The following is a 19,396-nucleotide window of genomic DNA, read 5'->3' as shown; positions in this document are numbered from 1 at the left end:
TTTCCTTTGTTTAATAACTGTAGTTTTAAAAATTAACCAGTTCTGTGGTTTAGTTATATTATGTCAACAAAGCAAATTATTTAAGATTATTAATATACTTATTAAAAAGGAATACTAACAAAAGTTATATTCTGCATTGAACAAAAGCAATAAATTTGTTTCAAAAGCACTGTAATCTAGATATTTTCATTCTAGTCATACACAGCTGTTTTATAAAGGGAAATATAAATTAAGCTATTTTATTATAGTAATAAGGAAAGTTATAGAAGATATGACTAAAATAAGAAAAAGATCATCCATTTTTCCAGTGTACCTTGTAATTTTATAACCCATTAATTTTATTTCTGAACGTGCTGTTTGAATTAAAGTAGAGTTCTGGTCTTAGCTGATCCTTAAGCATCCAATTAATATTTCCTATTTTACTATTTATCAGACGTATATGCACTTTGATATATTTCACTGCTGTTTTTATGAAGACCACATGAGATTGCAGGGGGGAAATTGAGACAAGTATTTCTCAAAATCTTATTTTTTAAATGAATCTATAATTACCCAGTTAAAAGCAATGAGATTGTATGTTACAGAATTTTTTTCATGAAATCTAGTAATTATGTCTGTTCAAATTAAAGTAAAACCATGGATCATAATATTGGAGGACCTCAAGAATCCTGTAGGAGCATATATTTTCAAGAATCATTTCACAAATATATATAATAGCTTCCTGAGTTCAACTCAATTTATATGCCAAAGATGACCTCAAAAACAAGTTTTGAGGGTCAGAAATAGCTAAAACCTCATTTTCTACATGAATAATATGTAAATACAAGGAAATAAATGCAACCTAATTCATCAATTTTACTATCATAGGTAAATTACATAACAAGGCTGGCCCTTAGTTTCAGAACTCAAGATACATTTACCTTGAAAAGCAGCTGCATTTCGAGATATTAGAAACTTTAATGTAGAACTGGATGTTTGAAGCACCCGCTGAACATCTTGACGTGCTGCAATTTGATATCTCTCCTCCATCTTCCTGGTGCAACATGTAGGCTTTTTCGATACGCAAACCTGAAGATCAGGTCCTGGAACACATATAATATTTTCCAGAATGATTACCTGTCTATTTAACAAGCATTACATGTTACACATCAGGCATGATCAGGGCTGCACACAAAGAGTTCATATTCTATGAGAGGGATTGACTTTTCAGAGCACTTGCCATAAGGAAGTTTGTCTACCATCCACTAGCACAACCATGAACAAAACATTCTAAACCATGAACTCTGCTTATTTTATTAACTTCTTGATCAAATACTAAGTATATCCACTCAACAGGAAAAAATGAACTATTCTGTAAGCACAGAGCTAAATCAGAAAAAGTTATATTTTTTTGCTTATTTTATCAATTCAGCAAAAATTTGGTGATCTACATATGTTACCGAGAATTACATGGGTTAAAACAATTGTTTTTCATGAGAAAATGAAACTGAATTTTGAAAAAAAAGGAAAAGAAACTGAATTTTGTACATCACATAAAGGTCAAACATCATCACCTGGATTTCTCAGCTCCCATTGTACTTGTGCCTCTTGTGGAATCTCACTCTGCAACAGTGATATGATAGGCAATCGAAGGCCCCATGGGCCCAAACCCAGCATCCAAAATTTTACTCACTCTATAGAGACAATTCCTACCAATAAAAGTACTTTTTTAGCTATATGATCATATTCAAGAAAATTTACCAAAGATGCATATTACATGAAATGTTAAGTTATACAAGAGCAAATTCTACTTCAAACAGTAAAACCGACTGAAATAAAACAATGCTATCTTCTCAGCTTTATTCCTAAATGGAAGGATTGAGGAATTAGCGTTCGGGGAAAAACAATAATAAAGATTGGGGGGATGAATAAATATTAAAGTACATAAACATAGTGTAGGAAAGACTGCTGGGGAATAGAAAGGATAACAATAATAACATCACTGCAAATATCGCATTAGAATTCAAATATCTAACACTGTTTTGGTAGACCACACTCCTAAACATGACCAGTGAAGGCCCCCCAAGTGGTGACCTCTCCATTCCTCCCTCCTTCTCTAGCCTCGTTTCCAAGAAAGTTCACCATTGTACTCTTCCCTTCATACTCAGGCCTTACTTACTTCAGTGTCCCATGTTCACCAGGCTTCCTCTTGCCACAGAGTCATTTTTCACCCTCTTCCCTCTGTCTGAAATACTCTTGCCCTGCCTGTGCTCACTCACACATGTTTTGTTTTGTTTTATTTTAGATCTTTATTCAGTCTTCCCAAGGGAAATTTTCCTTAGCTCCCTAGACAGCCCAAACCTTATTACATGTTCTTGGAGGGCCACATTACTTTCTATTGCACTTATCCTATTGCACTTATCCTGGTTTCAATTTTATATTCTTTAATGTGATTAATTAATTAGTCCCCCATCAATACTGTAGCATTCACCTGGAGGACTTTTGCACATTATTGCATCTCAGTTACTCGATGCAATACCAAATGCATCATAAACACTCCATTTTTACTCATTAAACCAATAGTTAAGGATCTGCTGTGTATGTGCATTATCTCATTTAATTATCACACCAAACTCATGATAAAGGTGTCATTACTGCCACAGTTTATATATGAGGAAACGGAGGCATGATGAGACTTGAAAACCGTCTAGTGTTACATACTACAAAACAGTAGAGCTGGTTTTTGGAAACGGGCAAACTAATTCCTAAGTTATGTCCTTCACCATCACTTTACTGAGAGAAAAACCCATCTTAAATCTTTCAGTGGATTGTTTACAGAGATAATTAGCTGTTTTTATCCCTAATTTGAAAGAAGGTATCTGCTTGGTAAATTTCCAGAAAGTAAATTTTATATTGGGAACTACCCAAAGAGTTCTTATTCAAAACAAAATAGCCTGAAATATAAAGTTACAGATTTGCCTTTGCCTCTTTGGCCAATTTTAAATGGTGGACGGTACACTTAAAAAGGTGTTACAAATTGCCTCAACTGCCGCCATAAACATAATGTAGGCGAGAAACCATCATGTCTCTGTGACTCTGAGCAAGAATGCATAGAAATTCATTGATTCTTCATGTTTATGAGGGTCTGCATTGATTAATTCAGACTTTCATTTAGAATCTTGGAAGTTTAAGTGATAACATAAAACCAAGTTTCAAACCAAATCAGGACTATAATTCAAAGACTGAATTCTCTCCAATTGGCACTTTTTCATCAGTATCACCTACAAGTAATGTTTAAGTAACTTAAAGCTAGGATCATTGTGGAGAGGAAAAAGAGTTGGCAAGAAACCAGTTCCCTTGCTTACTATATCAGTCCAAAAGACAGACAAGATGAACTAAACAAAATCCTCAGGGAAAAGATCCATACCTTACTTTAGTTCACAGTAGAATACAAAGAACATAATAAGATGCTGGCTGATAAAAAGCCCAGGCGGAGTTCTCATATTATAAATAGAACAGACATCATAAGGAAGCAAAGTTAGAGCAAACCCAAACAGAATACCACAAGGTAACAAGAAGTACCTTTAAAAGATTTCAAAACCTGGCTTCAGGACACATGGCATGAATCCCAGAACGCTATGAAACAGCAAGAGTACACAGCCCAAGCTCTAACCAGTAAAATCAAACTCCACAAGAAATAAAGTACTAAAATCCAAAAAAACCCTAAAATTAAAACAGTAGGCTCCTCACCAAAGGAAACTTCAACCAGAATGTAGGAGCATGTCTTGGTTTCTCACTCAGAAGCAGTAGCATTGATTAACTTGTCTTGCTTTCTGTTCCCTAGCATAAGAAACTGCTATAGACATCTGCCTGCTTGTATATTTTTAATATGTTAATACAGGAATACCAGGAGGCATTCTGAAAAGATGGTGGCAGGAGCAGCATAGTTTTCACTATCTCCAAATCCCTACATAAAACCAGATAGAACTAGAACAAACTTTTTTAAAAGATGATATGATAACCCCCACAAACTTCACAATACAAACAGATTGGGGAGAAACTAGCAACAGTCGCAAGATCTTCACAGCATCAGACAGGGCAAGAGGTAGAAGAAAAAAGTAATGGAAGAAACAAAAAGAACCCGAATAGCCAAAGCACTCCAAAGGAAAACAAAAAAACCACAGACTTTTGTCACATTACCAGACTTCAAACTACTACAGAGTTTACAGTAACCAAAACATTATGGTACTGTTATAAAAGCAGACACATAGACTAATAGAGTAAAATAGAGAACACAGAAATGAAGCCAATCACCTACAACCAACTGATCTTTAAACAAAGTCAATGAAAATAAACAATTGGGAAAGGATAGTCCAGTCAATAAATGGCGCTAGAAAGACTGGTTAGTCATATGTAGAAGAATGAAAATGGATCCTTACCTCTCACCATGTATAAAAGTTAAGTCAAAGTGTTTTGAAGACTTAACTGTGCGACTTCAGTCATAAAAATTCTAGAATAAAACCTAGGAAACACTTCTCTGGACATTGGCTAGGCAATGTATTTATGACTGCATCCTTAAAAGTAAATGCAGAAAAAAAAATTGTCAAGTAAGACCTGATTAAAGAGTTTCTTTACAGCAAAGGAAGCTACCAACAGAGCAAATAGACAAGCTATTGAATGGAAGAAAATATTTGCAAACTGTGCATCCAGACTCTATAAGGAACTTAAATAAATCAACAAAAACAAATAACCCCATTAAAAAGTGGGCAAAGGACATGAACAGACACTTCTCAAAAGAAAACATGTAAGTGGTCAACAAACATGAAAAAATGCTCAACATCACTAATCATCAGAGAAATGTAATTCAAAACCACAATGAGATACCATCTAATAGAATGGCTACTATGAATAAGTCAAAAACCAACACATGTTGGTGAGGTTGTGGACAAAAGTAAATGCTCATATACTGCTAGTGGGAGTATAAACTAGGTCAGCCTCTGTGGAAAACTGTTTGGAGATTCCTCAAAGAACTAAAAATAGAATTACCACTCAACCCAGCAATCGCATTACTGGGTATATCCATAAAGGAACATAAATCATTATACCAAAAAGACACTTGCACCCAAATGTTTACTGCCTTATTCACAATAGCAAAATCATGGATCCAATCTAGACGCCCATGAATGGCGAAGTAGATAAAGAAAATGTGGTACATATACACCAAGGAATACTACATAGTCACAAAAAGGAACAAAATCATGTCCTTTGCAGCAACACGGATGCAACTGGAGGTTATTATTTTAAGCAAATTAAAGCAGGAAAAAACCAAACAGCACACGTTCTCACTTATAAATGGAAGCTAAACCTTGGATACACACAAGACATAAAGACAAAAACAACAGACACTGGTGACTTCTAAAGGGGGGAAGTGAGGTGAGGGAGAAAGAGTTGAAAAACTAAGTATTGGGTACCATGCTCACTATTTGGGAGATAGGCTCAATAGAAGCCAAACCTCACCATCATACAACACACCCATATAATTAACCTGCACATGTAGCCCCTGAGATTAAGAAGGGAAAAGAAAGGAGCACTTTACAACAGGAAAATCTCCCAAAATAGTAGAATTCACAAGAAAGCAAGCAGACCAATTTGAGAATACAGTAGTCCTCCCTGATCCATGATTTCACTTTCAGAGGTTTTAGTTATCATGGTTGGTTGCAGTCTGCAAATATTGAATGGGAAATTCCAGAAATAAATAACCTTTACACTGCTTGCTTTTCTGAGTAGTGTAATAAAATCTTATGGCTCTCTGCTCTATCTTGCCTGGGGTATGAAGCATCCCTTTGTTCAGAAGTTCTGGCTGTCTATGCTCCCTACACATTTATCACTTATCAGCACTCTTGGTTGTCAGATCTACTGTCTCAGCATTGCATTGCTTGTTTTCAAGTAGCCTTTATTTTACTTCATCATCACCTCAAGACAGAAGACTAGTGATGCTAGCAATTTGGATATGTCAAAGAGAATTTTAAAGTGCTTTAAGAAAAAGATGAAAATTCAATTTACTAAGCAAAGAAAAAAATTGTAGGCTGAGTCTGCAAAGATGTACATAAGAACAGATCTATCTGTGAAACTGTAAAGAAGGAAAATAAATGCATGCTAGCTTTGCTGCTGCACCTCAGACTGTAAAAGTTATGACCACAATACATGATAAGTCCTTGGCTAAGATGGAAAAGACATTAAATTTGTGAGTGGGAAACATAAACATGTTCTGATTGGTAGCAATCATGTTTGGTACAATCCAAGGTTTCAGGCATCCACTAGGGTCTTGGAACATAACCCCCATAAGCAGGCACTACTATGCCCGCTGAGATTGGTAGAGTTTTGCCCTCTTAATTATTGAATGTGTACAACAGACCCATGACAGAAAAGAATAAATAAACAAGAGCGGTCTTGACTCCTCAAACTCTCAGACAAATCTAGCAGGGCTCCTCTTCAGGACAGAACCCCACACAGAAATTTCTATAAGTGGAATAAAAATTGAACAGAATAGGGATTCAGGAGACACAAAGTCTAGACCAAAGTAGGAAAAGAAATAAATCCAGGAGATCTCATAAAACAAGCAGCCTTATTTATAAATGTTACATAAAAATGGCCAAAAAGAAAGCTTGGCAAAGTTAGAAAAGCTATTCTGAAGTCTGCCTCAATCTAAATGTTCAGGAAAACATTAACTTCACACAAAGTGAACAACAAAAAATACCAAGGTCAAATTTCACACAGTTATTATAATAAAAAAAGAGAATAAGAAACAGAAAAACATCCCACAGACACCATGCCAAAAACACATCCTAAAAAAAAGAAGAACAGAAATGTACAATTTCAAAGCAAGCTGAAAGACAATGACACAAGACATAAAAGAACAACATAAATCAGAATTAGAAAAACTCAGACATGAGGTGATAGTACTTAGGAAAGAACTAAAGATGAAAGAAAATAACTCTAAACAAAGACTTAGTAGAAAGGAACACAAGAGTCAACCATACAAAAGTAATGTCTTAAGAGAAATGAAAGATGAAAAATAAAAATTTTGAAAAAATAAAAAGCATTTGAAAGATAGTAGCAACAAATATTAAAGAGGGATACAGATAATGTAAGCCTTTAAAGAAAAAACAGGATAAATACTAAAAACTATGTTTCCTGTTATTCTGAAACTGCTGTGTCATACTTCAAAAAAAATAAGTAATTATGGAATGTTCAAACTCTATTCTCTAATTTTATTCTGTTTCCTTGAACATTAGATGTAAAAGAAAACAGTGTAAAAGAAAGACGGAATAAAGAAGTTAAGTAAAATTCTGTAATCCTGAATTTGAATTCAAAATATTAATATAAACTCATGATGAATTTCATCCTTAAAAAGTATATAATTCCTATTTTCACTGAAAAGACCTAGAAAAAATGATTGATTAAATAGCAAAAAGCATCTCTCATGCACAGATGATGGTCTTGAAATACCATTTCTCTTAAGAAGAAATCACTGCTTCCTGAAGAAATGGCTCATTCTTCTGAGGCAAGAAATAAGTCAACTGACAGAATAACTAAAGCATCCTATCTACCAGATAGCAAAGAAGTGGTCAGATAACTACCAGGAACACAGATACTGTATAAGCCTGCTTGGGCTACCATAACAAAATGCCACAACACAGGTTGGTGGGCTAAACAATACTCTTTGGAGGAATACAATAGAACTCAGAGTCACAACTAAATAACATACAGTGTCTGGAAGACAATCTAAAATTACTAGACATATTAAGAATCAGTATAATATGACCCTTTTTCAAGAAATAAGACATGAGACAATAACCCCAGATGACACACATGAATTTAGTTAATGAAGATTAGAAGCGTTCTCAATCTCAGCACTACTGGTACTTGGGGCTAGGTAATTCTTTTTTATAAGGGAACTGTCCTGTACCCAGTAAGAATCCTGAATTCTGCCCATTAGATGCCACTAGCATGTACACACACACACACACACACACCAGATGTGCTAAATGTCTGCCTTGGATATAATCACCCTGGTTGACAACCACTGGACAAGACAAAACCTAAGGCATGCCAATATGAATCAGAGCAGAGGAGGAATCCTTTAAAATAGCATATGAGAAGAAGCAGCCAATAAAGTTAAAATTAAAAAAAAGGTGGTTCATTGAGATACCACCTAACCTCTGTAAGAATGGCCATCATTAATAAAACAAACAACAACAGATGCTGGTGAGGATGTGGAGAAAAAGGAACGCTTCTACACTGCTGGTGGGAATGCAGACTAGTACAACCTCTTTGGAAGACAGTGTGGCGATTTCTGAAAGAACTAGAAATCGACCTTCCATATGACCCAGCAATTCCTATTGAGAATATACCCAGAGGAATTCGAATTATCTACAAAAAAGATACCTGCACACATATGTTTGTTGCAGTTCTATTCACAATAGCAAAAACATGGAACCAACCATGTTGCCCATCGAAGTTGGACTGGATTAAAAAAATGTGGTACATATACACAATGGAATATTATGCAGCCATAAAGAAGGACAAATATATGGACTTTGCAGCAAATTGGATGGATTTGGAGTCGATCATACTCAGTGATTTATCACAGAAACAAAGAACTGAGTTCCATATGTTCTCACTCATAAGGTGACCTTGAACGATTATAATGCTATGAGAAAGCAATTGGCAGTAGTGGAAAACTGCCAGGGGAGGGGGCGGTGGGACTGGCAGTTGAAGGAAACTGCCAGGGGAGGGAGGGGCATACCTCATCAACAAGGGTACCTGCATGATCAATGTTTGTATACCTAACCCTGAATTGTACCTCACATCTTTATGATAAATAAATAAATTTAAATAAATAAATAAATGAATAAATAAAAATAAAAAGGGTGGTTAAGGAAAAGTGTGGTTTCCTGCAAGTGTTTTAAGAAGGGAAAGATCAGCTGTGTTTAGGGGAAGTCACCACATTCAAAAAGCCTTTATAAACATCTGGGCTACCATTTGGTTGTCTCCTTAACTCTAGCAAGATAGCTACTTCATGAGCAATTTGGATTGCATTGCATTTGGATCCTAATAACTATAAGAAATAATCATAAGTCAGCTCAACTCACTGAAAGCTGTTGTACCAAAACCTGTTCAACAGTTGTAAGATTAATTCCTTCTAACTTCTGTCGATTCTGACTGGACTAAAGGCTGCCCACTAGTCCCTAATATGATCCCGCATCCTCCACTTTCCTAAACATTTGCTTATGTGTACTTGATTGATACTGTTTCTCTCCCAACACCATAAGCTCCAATAGGATAAGAACCACCTTGGGCTTGTCTCCAAGTACACTGTAAGTAACTAACACAGTGCTTGGCATAAAAGGTCTTCATGAAAGTATTCATCTCCTTCACTTTCTCTTACTTGTACATCCAGTATTTTGTAATAAACTTAAGATGCTGTCTTAGCTCAAAATTAATGAGATATATTTAAATATGTCAAGGAAGAGTATATTGTTGAAGACATAAAAAACTAGTTCAACGAACCATTTGAAAAAGCATTTGTGGTTATTGTATTTAAATTTTTACAAAGTCTTCTCTTGATATTGTATCACCATAATTTAAAGATTTATCTTTTTGACTTTATGAAATGCAGGCATTGTCCTATAAAAGTACATATTGATGGTAGTCATTAAAATGAAAAAAATTCAGAAGAATACTAAGTATTTTAGCTATTATGAGTTTGTACAGTTCTAGATTCCACAAAAATAAGACATTTATAAATCTACAAATTCAGAAAACTAAGGTCAACATAATATTTACAGATAAAAGAATAATGCCATTCCTCACATACATAAGTGGTATCGCTGATTTTTCAACAGATAATATGCAGAGTTGTTTTTCCAACAATAGTTGAGTAATATTCACACAAAATCACATACTTAAATTCTAACTTTATAACCATTTATATTATGAAAGGATGTAGTCTGTGTCCACAAAGTAGAGAAAAGGTATGCTAAACAGAATACTTTCTCAAATATAAAGTCATCAAATTGGAGTCAATAGTTAACATTGCTACGTTAGCCAGTTTCAAAGACAAAAAGGAGTCTCTCTCTCTCTCTCTCTCTCTCTCTCTCTCTCACACACACACACACACACACACACACACACACACAGAGCAGTATAGCCTGCTACTTAAGGAATAAGAAAAATAAATTACAGCCTCATTCTCTGTGTTTTAAAAGAAGTCCTATTGCTTTTTTACAAACTCACTTAAAAAGACTATCTCAATAGCCAACATTCTATAATATTTCTCTAAAGGAAACCATACCCATGTGGCAAAGTTCCTCAAAGCTGGGCTGAACCTGAGATTCTGAACTATCTGTTACAGGAAATTAAGCATTACTTCTTGCTTTTCAAGGGTCTATTTGCTGTGATTGATTTATATGGACTAAAGACCTTGCTGGTAGTGGGGTCAGAGGTGGGGTGGGGAAGAAAGCTTCAACTATATCTGAATCTCAAACCAACATGACTTAGAAGCTACAATAGATACTGTCTTTGACATCAGCCTACCTCATAATAACCACCATTTTTTTCTGTGAACTGCTCTCTCAACACCACCATCTGTGAAAGAGGCACTTGTGAGCCATATGTGTACAATATGACCCTATTTCACTGATAAATTTATGGAGACCAAAATAAAAAAAAAAAAAAAAAGATGCAAGTGGGTTAGAGAAATTGAAAGAAAACCATCACAGCTCTTTATAGTTCCTGTTTCAGTTCTTTCCTGAGGCCCAATTATTTTCTACACTTTTTAAGTTTCATGATCTTCACATAAAGGTTTGTAAATAAATTATCTTTGCATTAGACAGACCAATCTACTTTGTGTTTCTCACAACCAGAGTGCCTAAGCTAACAGACCAGAAAGGAACTAGGTAGTAGGAAAGGATGGATTGCCCGACATATTACATGAAATGATTTCAGGAACCCCAAAATACACAATAGTGGAAAAGTCCAAATAAACCAGACCTAGAAATTGTGGTTGGGAAGACACAGTGGTTTTGAGTACAGAGTGATGATTGACTCTAAAAAACTGTCCCATCCAAATCACCAGGGGGTTTTGTTCACCTAGAAATAATAACGCATTAGCCATTCACACTTGGAAACATCTTAAGGATTGCCTACCAGCAACTCAGCCACATTTTTTTTACAAAATAGTGAAAAACAAATCACTCCATATTAAATAGTACAGATTGGAACCAATTATTTTATTGTAATTATATTTGGCTTATAGTGGACTTTTGGACATTGAGTTTATTTATGACAAAAAAATCAAAATGTTATCTCTTATATTTTTCTAATGTGTGATAATGTGTGAAAAAGTCACCGACATGCACTGCAGGTTCACTGATACATGTTGTGTAATAGTGATTTGTTTGACATCTTCCACCTGGTGTTTTTCTATGCAAACAGACAAAACAGTCTCATTCTCTTCCTCCCACATTAATAATATGTAATTTATTGTCCAGTCTGTTATTTAAAGACAATGTGGAAGGACACACTCATGATTCCTGAAAACCACTTCCCAATGGATTAAACAGAAGCTTGACAAATTTCAAATGGGACATAAGGTTTTCTCTTTTTTTTTTGGATGCTCAGTACAGTATATAGGAATTAATAATACATATTCTAGTCCCTGGAAGAACATTTCCTCCCCCATTTTAAAGGTTTTCACAAAAAAACAATATGTAGAAGCATATGGATCCGCACGATTCACACTGCTCATGTTTGCAATAAAATTTAGAATCATTTCAGGCTTTTTGTCTGATACAATATTTCCACCATGTAATGTCCTTGTGATCGATTTCATTCCTGCATGATTCCAAGTGCTGAGAATTGTAACATTCCTTTTGTCCTTCCATGTAAGACAGGAAAGATTATTTTTCCTATGTATTTCTTTTTTTCATTAAAAACTTTGGCTTTCTGATTTGTGCTGGTATTCCCTTTTGGTTGACTTTGTACCAGTAAGATGACATTTCATCTTTCGTAGCTCTTACTAGCACATAGATTACTGGGAACTTTTTCCAACAACTTTTTATATAAATGTAATGAAATTCTGGTGCTCACTGGAAGACCAGGTTGAATGACATATTTGGATGTTATTCTATCACAGTAGGAAAGTACTGAAAAAAGATACCCTGTTTTTGAGCCAGCTAGCATAAATATGTGTTTACTTCATTTGGTAGGCTTAATTGGATTGTATGTTATAAATGATATCTGCCCTTCAAATTGAACAACTGGCCCGGCACAGTGGCTCAAGCCTGTAATCCCAGCACTTTGGGAGGCAGAGGTGAGGGGCTTACCTGAGCCCATTGGTTTGAGACCAGCCTGGGTAAATTGGCGAGACCTCGTCTCTACAAAAAATCAAAAAATTAGCTGGGCACGGTGGCACATGTCTGTAGTTCCAGCTATTTGGAAAGCTGAGGTGGAAGGATCACCTGAGCCTAGCGGGTCGAGGTTGCAGTGGCCATGAGCGTGCCACTGCACTCCAGCCTGGGTAACAGAGTAAGACTCTGACTCTAATTAATTAATTAATTAATTAATTAAGTGAACAACTGATTCACCAACACAAATTGCCCAGTCTGGTATGAAATATTGCAAAAATTCTGAATTGATGTATTCTAAATAACTATTGGTCTTTTGAATAGGAGTTCTGATCGTCCTATTGCATGATGAAGTGTCTTCAAATGAAGCATCCAGAAGACTTGTGTTAGGTTAAAATCTATATCCCAGCAGGGAGCCTCCAAAATGTTAGGTCAGACCCTCAGGGGTGGGGTTGTGTGATCCGCTGTCATGTGAAAGATGCAAAGAATTGTACAGAAGCCAGATTGGAAGATACAGTTTATTTAGAAAGTAAATTAGAGAGAGAGAGATAGAGGGGATATTCACCTCCCCAGGATAGGGGAAGGGGCCAAAGCCAAGAAACACAGCAGCCATAGCTCAAGGTTCCACACGGTCAGACCAAAGCTTAGCAAGGTAATGGTGGTTGGCCAGCTGCTTGAAGTCAAATCCTTTTTAAACTTTCCCTTTGATGGGGGAAGGATGGTCGTTAAAGTGATTGGGTGGCGACCTGTTTTACATCATCAAGGAGGGAAGGTATTCACAGGTACTGATGTCAGGCGATGGACCACAGGCAGATGGGTGGGTTAGTCACATGACAGTTGCCATGTTGATGGGGTCTGTGTGTCATAAGGTCTGATTAGGTTAACTTGTTTATAAAAGAGGCTGGGGAGTGAGTTGTAAAGCAGTTATCAATAAATACCTCCGAGAAACCAGTTCTGTTCTTGGCTAGTGATTAGAGGGTAAATTAAACTGCTGAAAAACATGACAATGCTAAGTAACGTTAAAATGTCTGCTTATTGGGTATATTGACTCTATGTTATGTCCTTTCAATTTGCATAAAGCTTTCTCTACCAAATGTTTCTGAAAAGAAGACTATTTTACTATTGAAAGCAGTTGACCAGTACACGCTTGCAAATGTGGTACTTAAATATTCCCATATTTAGGGTAACTGTGATAAAGCTAAAAATTCCTGTCAGTCAATGTCAAGCCACCTATGCAAATTGATTTGCATAATAGCTGTTTTTTTCCTTATTTTTCATCTATATGACAATTTATTTCTTCTTACACTATCCACTAATTCATTAATAAAATACAGAGCAAAATAGTCAATCAGTTTTCTTACATTACCATCACTTGTAGTTCTGTTGTTTAAGAATGTACAATATTTTTCTAACTTTTCTGTATAAAAGTCTAAATCTAACTCATCTTCACTGCTGCTTATACCTCTCACTTTTGTCTGTTCTGCCATTGTTCTGCAAACTAAATAAATGGATAAAAATTTCTAATTATAAACTACAAAAATCACAAAATGAAATTTATCAAAAGACTATTACTTCTCCAGTTTTACTTTCCTGACTCAGTGCAGATAGATATATTCAATCAGTGCCACTCGATACTTCAATGCAATCTGCCTTTTACTTTGAAAGTCTCTTTCCTTTAAGGCTACAGTGACCTGTTTATCTAGTTTTTTAAGTTATGCCATATGATACAAAGGGTATACCCATAGCTGCCTTTCTCATACCAATGATCTTTATCACTACCTTCTGTTACAAAGAAGTGTCAGCACCACTGTGGAAGCACTTCAACCTTTTCTCTTTCTACTTAATGCCAGTTGATTTTTTTTTAATGTATAGCTCAGTATATATTCCATCTCTTTGCTGTTTCATGAAATTTGAATGGAAAACTTCAAATTTTGAAATGAGTGCTTGCAAAAGTTTGTCCTATATAATCACAGCAATCTCTTTGTGTCCCCTAAGAGGGAACACAGGAGTAGTTTGCTAGACTTATGTTGTCCCCTCAGAGGGGACATCTTAGTACAAAGTGTTAAAAATTATCTTCCTTCTGCTTGGCACAGTGTACATCTATAGTCCCAGCTACTTGGGAGGTTGAGGTGGGAGGATTGCTTGAGCCCAGGAGGTCATGGCTGTGTAAGTCACGACCGTGCCATTACACTCCTTCCTGGGCAAGAGTGAGATACCAACTGAAAAAATAAGTTCTATTCCTTGGCACTTCACCAGCACTGCTATAGGGAAACTTTCACTGCCACCATGTTTGTTTACTATACACATTAAGGGAAATTGTACTGCCCAGATGTTTGCAAATAAAAGTTATCAAAAATTCAAATGAAAAAATAAGATATTTAATTGGTTTAGAAAACTAAAGTATAAAGTAAATGTATTGTTAGGCAACCTTTGACATAACTGTTTAAACCGCTCTATAGAAGGTCTGTCTCCTGTCTGCCTTTCCACTCTATCTCCCACAGATTTTGCTTCATTCTCAGTTTCCCCTGATGAGCACCCCAGGGACTCTAGCCTCGAGTAGCAAAATGGCTGCTGTGATTCAGTCCATACCACCCAGAAAGAAAGAAAATATAGTTTTGGTAGTCTTTATGGAAGAAAGAGGACATTTATTTCTCAGAAGTCCCAACAAACTTCTCTTCATATTTTATTGACTCTGGCTGGCTTAAAAGCCCTTACCTGAATAATCACTGTAGCCAAAATACAAGGAAAGTTGATTGCTTTAAGCCAATTAGACCTTCATTCAAACATTATGTCATGACATGGTAGTTTGCTTTCAAACAATACTATGTTAACTAAAAATGACCAATGGCCACTATCGGAGCCAGTAACTTCTCACAAGGAAGTGCCAACTCACATAGCGCTGTACAGTGGAAATCCAAACCAATTAGTGGGTACAAAAAACACACCTTGGGTTCTCCTGGGGTACTTGTTGGTGATGGGAAAAAATAGAACATATGTGTATGTCTGTGTTTGTATATACATATATAATGAGTTGATAAATATAGAACAAGATTTTTCCAGCTGTATTGAGGTATAACTGACAAAACTTACACATATTGAATGTGTACAATGTGATGATTTATGTATAGACTGCATAGACAATCAAATTAATATATTCATTAGACACTTAGCTACCATTTTGTGTTTGTGTATGTCTGTGTGTGGTAAGGACACACAATGTCTACTCTGTTAGCAAATTTGAAGTAAACAAAATAGTATTAACTATAGTCACCAACCTGTACGTTAGATCCCCAGAACTTACATGTCTTATAATTTAAAGTTTATAGCTTTTGACCAACATCTCCCCATTTAATTCACCTCCTGCCCCCTGGCAACCATTCTACTCTCTGGTTCTACCTTTAAACCACTATATAGTGTGCTCTCTGTTGCAGTGTTTTAGCCTATTCCCTAAATAACATAATTTTCTCTAATCTTACATCCTTGTATCATCTTAAGACTTTTCCAGAGTGAACAATCTAACACAGAAAAATGTCTGTGCTATCCCAGCTTAAAACTCTTCCATGTATCCCTACTCCTCACTCTGAAATTTAAAAAGTGGCCAATGGATCTTTGCATCATGATCACTGATGGTGAGTAGGTAAACTGCTTCATAAAAGAGAAGATTCCCAAGCCAGTTGAATTAGGATATCTCGGAAATCTTTATTTCTCAGGTTTTTGTTTTGCATACTAAAAACTAAGTCACTGAAACTTGTCTCATCTCCCACTTTGCTTCATCTTACACAATCAACTCTATACCACTAAATTACCTGGAATCCTCTGAACACAGGGTGTCATTCCATTGTTTCCATAACTTTCTATTATTACTCTCTCAGACAAGGATGCCCTTGACCTCACTCTCTTCTTCTAATCTTTCTACTATCTCTCTCAACTTTCCATACTCAACCCATTCTTTTCTGAGGTCTCCTGGTAGGATTAGCCAATCCCGTATTTGATCCCCATTCAATCCTGTCCTGATCAGTATCATAATATATAAATTTTTTTATCAATATTTTTTATTTTGATATTGTGGGGTACAGTTAAAGAGTTAGATATACAAATATGCTTCATTTAGGCCCCCTTGTTGATAACGGTGTCTCCAGTCCCCAGACAGATGTTTACTACCATTAGTCCCATCCCTCCCATGGTTTCCCACCACTGTCAGTCATTTTCTTATGGTAGTGCGCTGGATGATCAATGTTCACTATATGAGTGAGAACATGTGATACTCAGATCTTTGTTTCTGTGAGAGGTCACTCAGTATTATAGACTCTAGCTCCATCCAGGTTGCTGCGAAATTCATGATTTTGTTCTTTTTTATGGCTGCATAGTATTACATCATGCATATGTACCACATTTTTTTAGTCCAGTCCCCTTTTGATGGGCAGTGTGGTTGGTTCCAGGTTCTTGCTACTGTGAACAATACTGTGATAAACATTCGTGTGCAGGTATCTTTTTTATAGAGTGATTTGAGGTCTTCAGAGTATATTTCCAGTAGGGGGATTGCAGGGTCATATGGGAGGTTGATGTTTAGAGCTTTTAGGAATCACCACACTGCTTTCCACAGAGGTTGCACTAGTTTACACTCCCACCAACAGTGTAGAAGTGTTCCCTTTTCACCACACCCCTCCAGCAGCTGTTATTTTTTGAGTTGTTGATAATTGCCATTCTGACTGGAGTTAGGTGGTATCTCAGTGTGGTTTTGATTTGCATCTCCCTGATGATTAGTGACGTTGAACATCTCTTCATGTGTCTGTTGGCTGCTTGGATGTCTTCCTTTGTGAAGTGTCTGTTCATATCTTTTGCCCATTTTATAATGGGGTTGTTTGATTTTTTTCTTTTCAGCACATTTGAGTTCCTTGTAGATCCAAGATGTTAAGCCTTTGTCAGACCTGGAGTTGGCAAATACTTTTTCCCAGTCTGTGCTTCTCCCTGCTCTCTTGATGGTTTCTTTGGCTTTGCAGAAGCTTGTCCGTTAAATGAGGTCCCACTTGTCTATCTTATTCCTTATGGCCTGTGGGTTTCGGGTTGTGTTCAGGAATTGGATGCCAGTTCCAATTTCCATGAGGGTATGTCCTTCATTTTCTAAGGTTCTTATGGTTTGAGGTTTTACATTTAGGTCTCTGATCCATTTGGAGTTAATTTTTGTGTATGGGGATAGATGGGGTCCTGTTTCAATCTTCTGCATATGGTCAGCCAGTTTTCCCAGCACCATTTACTGAATAGGTTCTCCTCTCCCCAGTGATAGGTGGTGGAGGGTTTATCGAAGATGAGTTGGTTGAGAAATTGAGGTTTTGCTTCTGGAATCTCAATTCTATTCCATTGATCTACATGCCTGTTCCTATACCAATACCAAGCTGTTTTGATGATTGTAGCTTTATAGTAAAGTTTGAAGTCTGGTAATGTGATACCACCTGCTTTGTTTTTTTTTTGCTGAGGATTCTCCTGGCTATTCTTGGTCGTTTGTGTTTCCATATGAATTCCTGTGTTGTTTTTTCTAGATCTGAGAAGAATGTTGCTGGTAATTTGATAGGTATTGCATTGAATCTGTAGATTGCCTTAGGTAAGACGGACATCTTCACAATGTTGATTCTTCTAATCCATGAGCATGGGATATTTTTCCACTTGTTTGTGTCATCTTTGATTTCTTTGAGCAGAGTTTTGTAGTTTTCATTGTAAAGGTCTTTCATGTCCCTGGTTAGGAAGATGCCAAGGTATTTCATTTTTTTTGTGGCTATTGTGAATGGAATTGTTTATTTGGGTTTCTGTTTGTTTATTATTGGTGTAAAGAAATGTGATTTTCTTTTGCACATTTATTTTATATCCTGAGACTTTGCCGAAGGCTTTTATCAGTGTAAGGAGGTTTTTGACAGATTCTCTTTGGTTTTCAAGGTACACAATCATCTCATCTGCAAAGAGAGATAATTTGACTTCCTCTTTTCCTATTTGGATACCCCTGGTTGCCTTTTCTTCTCTGATTGCTCTAGCCAGGGCTTCCAATACTATGTTTAACAGGAGGGGTGAGAGTGGGCATCCTTGTCTTGTTCCAGTTTTCAGGGGAAATGGTTCCAATTTTTGTCCATTTGGGAGTATGCTGGCTGTGGGTTTCTTGTAGATGGCTTTTACTACTTTGAGGTATGTTCCTTGTATGCCTAGATGTTCGAGGGTTTTTATCAAGAAGAGGGGCTGGATTTTATCAAAAGCTTTTTCTGCATCTAATGATATAATCATGTGGTTTTTGTTTTGACATCTGTTGATGTATTTAATTATATTTATTGTTTTACGAATATTGAACCAGCCTTGCGTCCCAGCGATAAAGCCTACTTGGTCATGATGGATGATTTTTGAGATGTGTTGTTGAAGCCGGTTTGCTAGGATCTTGTTGAGAATTTTAGCGTCTATGTTTATCAAAGATATTGGCCTGTAGTTCTCTTTTTTTGTTGGATCTTTACCTGGCTTGGGTATCAATGTGATGGTAGCTTCATAAAATGATTTGGGGTGGGTTCCATCTTTCTCAATCGCCTGAAATAGCTTCAGTAGGATTGGAATCCTTAAATGTCTTGTAGAATTCTGCTGGAAAGCCATCTGGTCCAGGGCTTTTTTATGTAGGTAGTTTTCTTATTACATAGTCAATTTCTTTGATTGTTATTGGTCTATTTAGGGTCTCAATTTCTTCTTGTTTCAACCTAGGTAGGTTATGTGATGACAGAAAGTCCTCCATTTCCTTGAGGTTTTCAAGTTTGTTTCCATACAAGTGTACATAGTAGTCTCTGATGATCTTTTGTATTTCTTCAGGGCCAGATGTGACTTCATCTTTTGTGTTTCTAATTGCGCTTATTTGGGTTTTTTCTTTCTTTTTCTTGGTCAGTCTAGCTAGGGGGACCATCGATCTTGTTTATCCTTTCGAAGATCCAGCTTTTTGTTTCATTGATTTTTTTTGTATTGTCTTTTTGTCTTCTATGTCCTGGATT

General features: G+C 36.3%; 1 pseudogene; it reads right to left on the bottom strand.

Annotated features, from left to right (window-relative positions):
- The window catches only part of LOC103257500, a 193,988-nt pseudogene that overhangs the window by 136,505 nt on the left and 38,087 nt on the right, over window positions 1–19,396 (bottom strand).

This window comes from Carlito syrichta, unplaced genomic scaffold (genome assembly GCF_000164805.1).
Source record: "Carlito syrichta isolate Samal-C Ts95f unplaced genomic scaffold, Tarsius_syrichta-2.0.1 Scaffold301775, whole genome shotgun sequence".
Classification (NCBI taxonomy): domain Eukaryota; kingdom Metazoa; phylum Chordata; class Mammalia; order Primates; family Tarsiidae; genus Carlito; species Carlito syrichta.
This window is presented reverse-complemented; position numbering and strand designations above follow the sequence as displayed.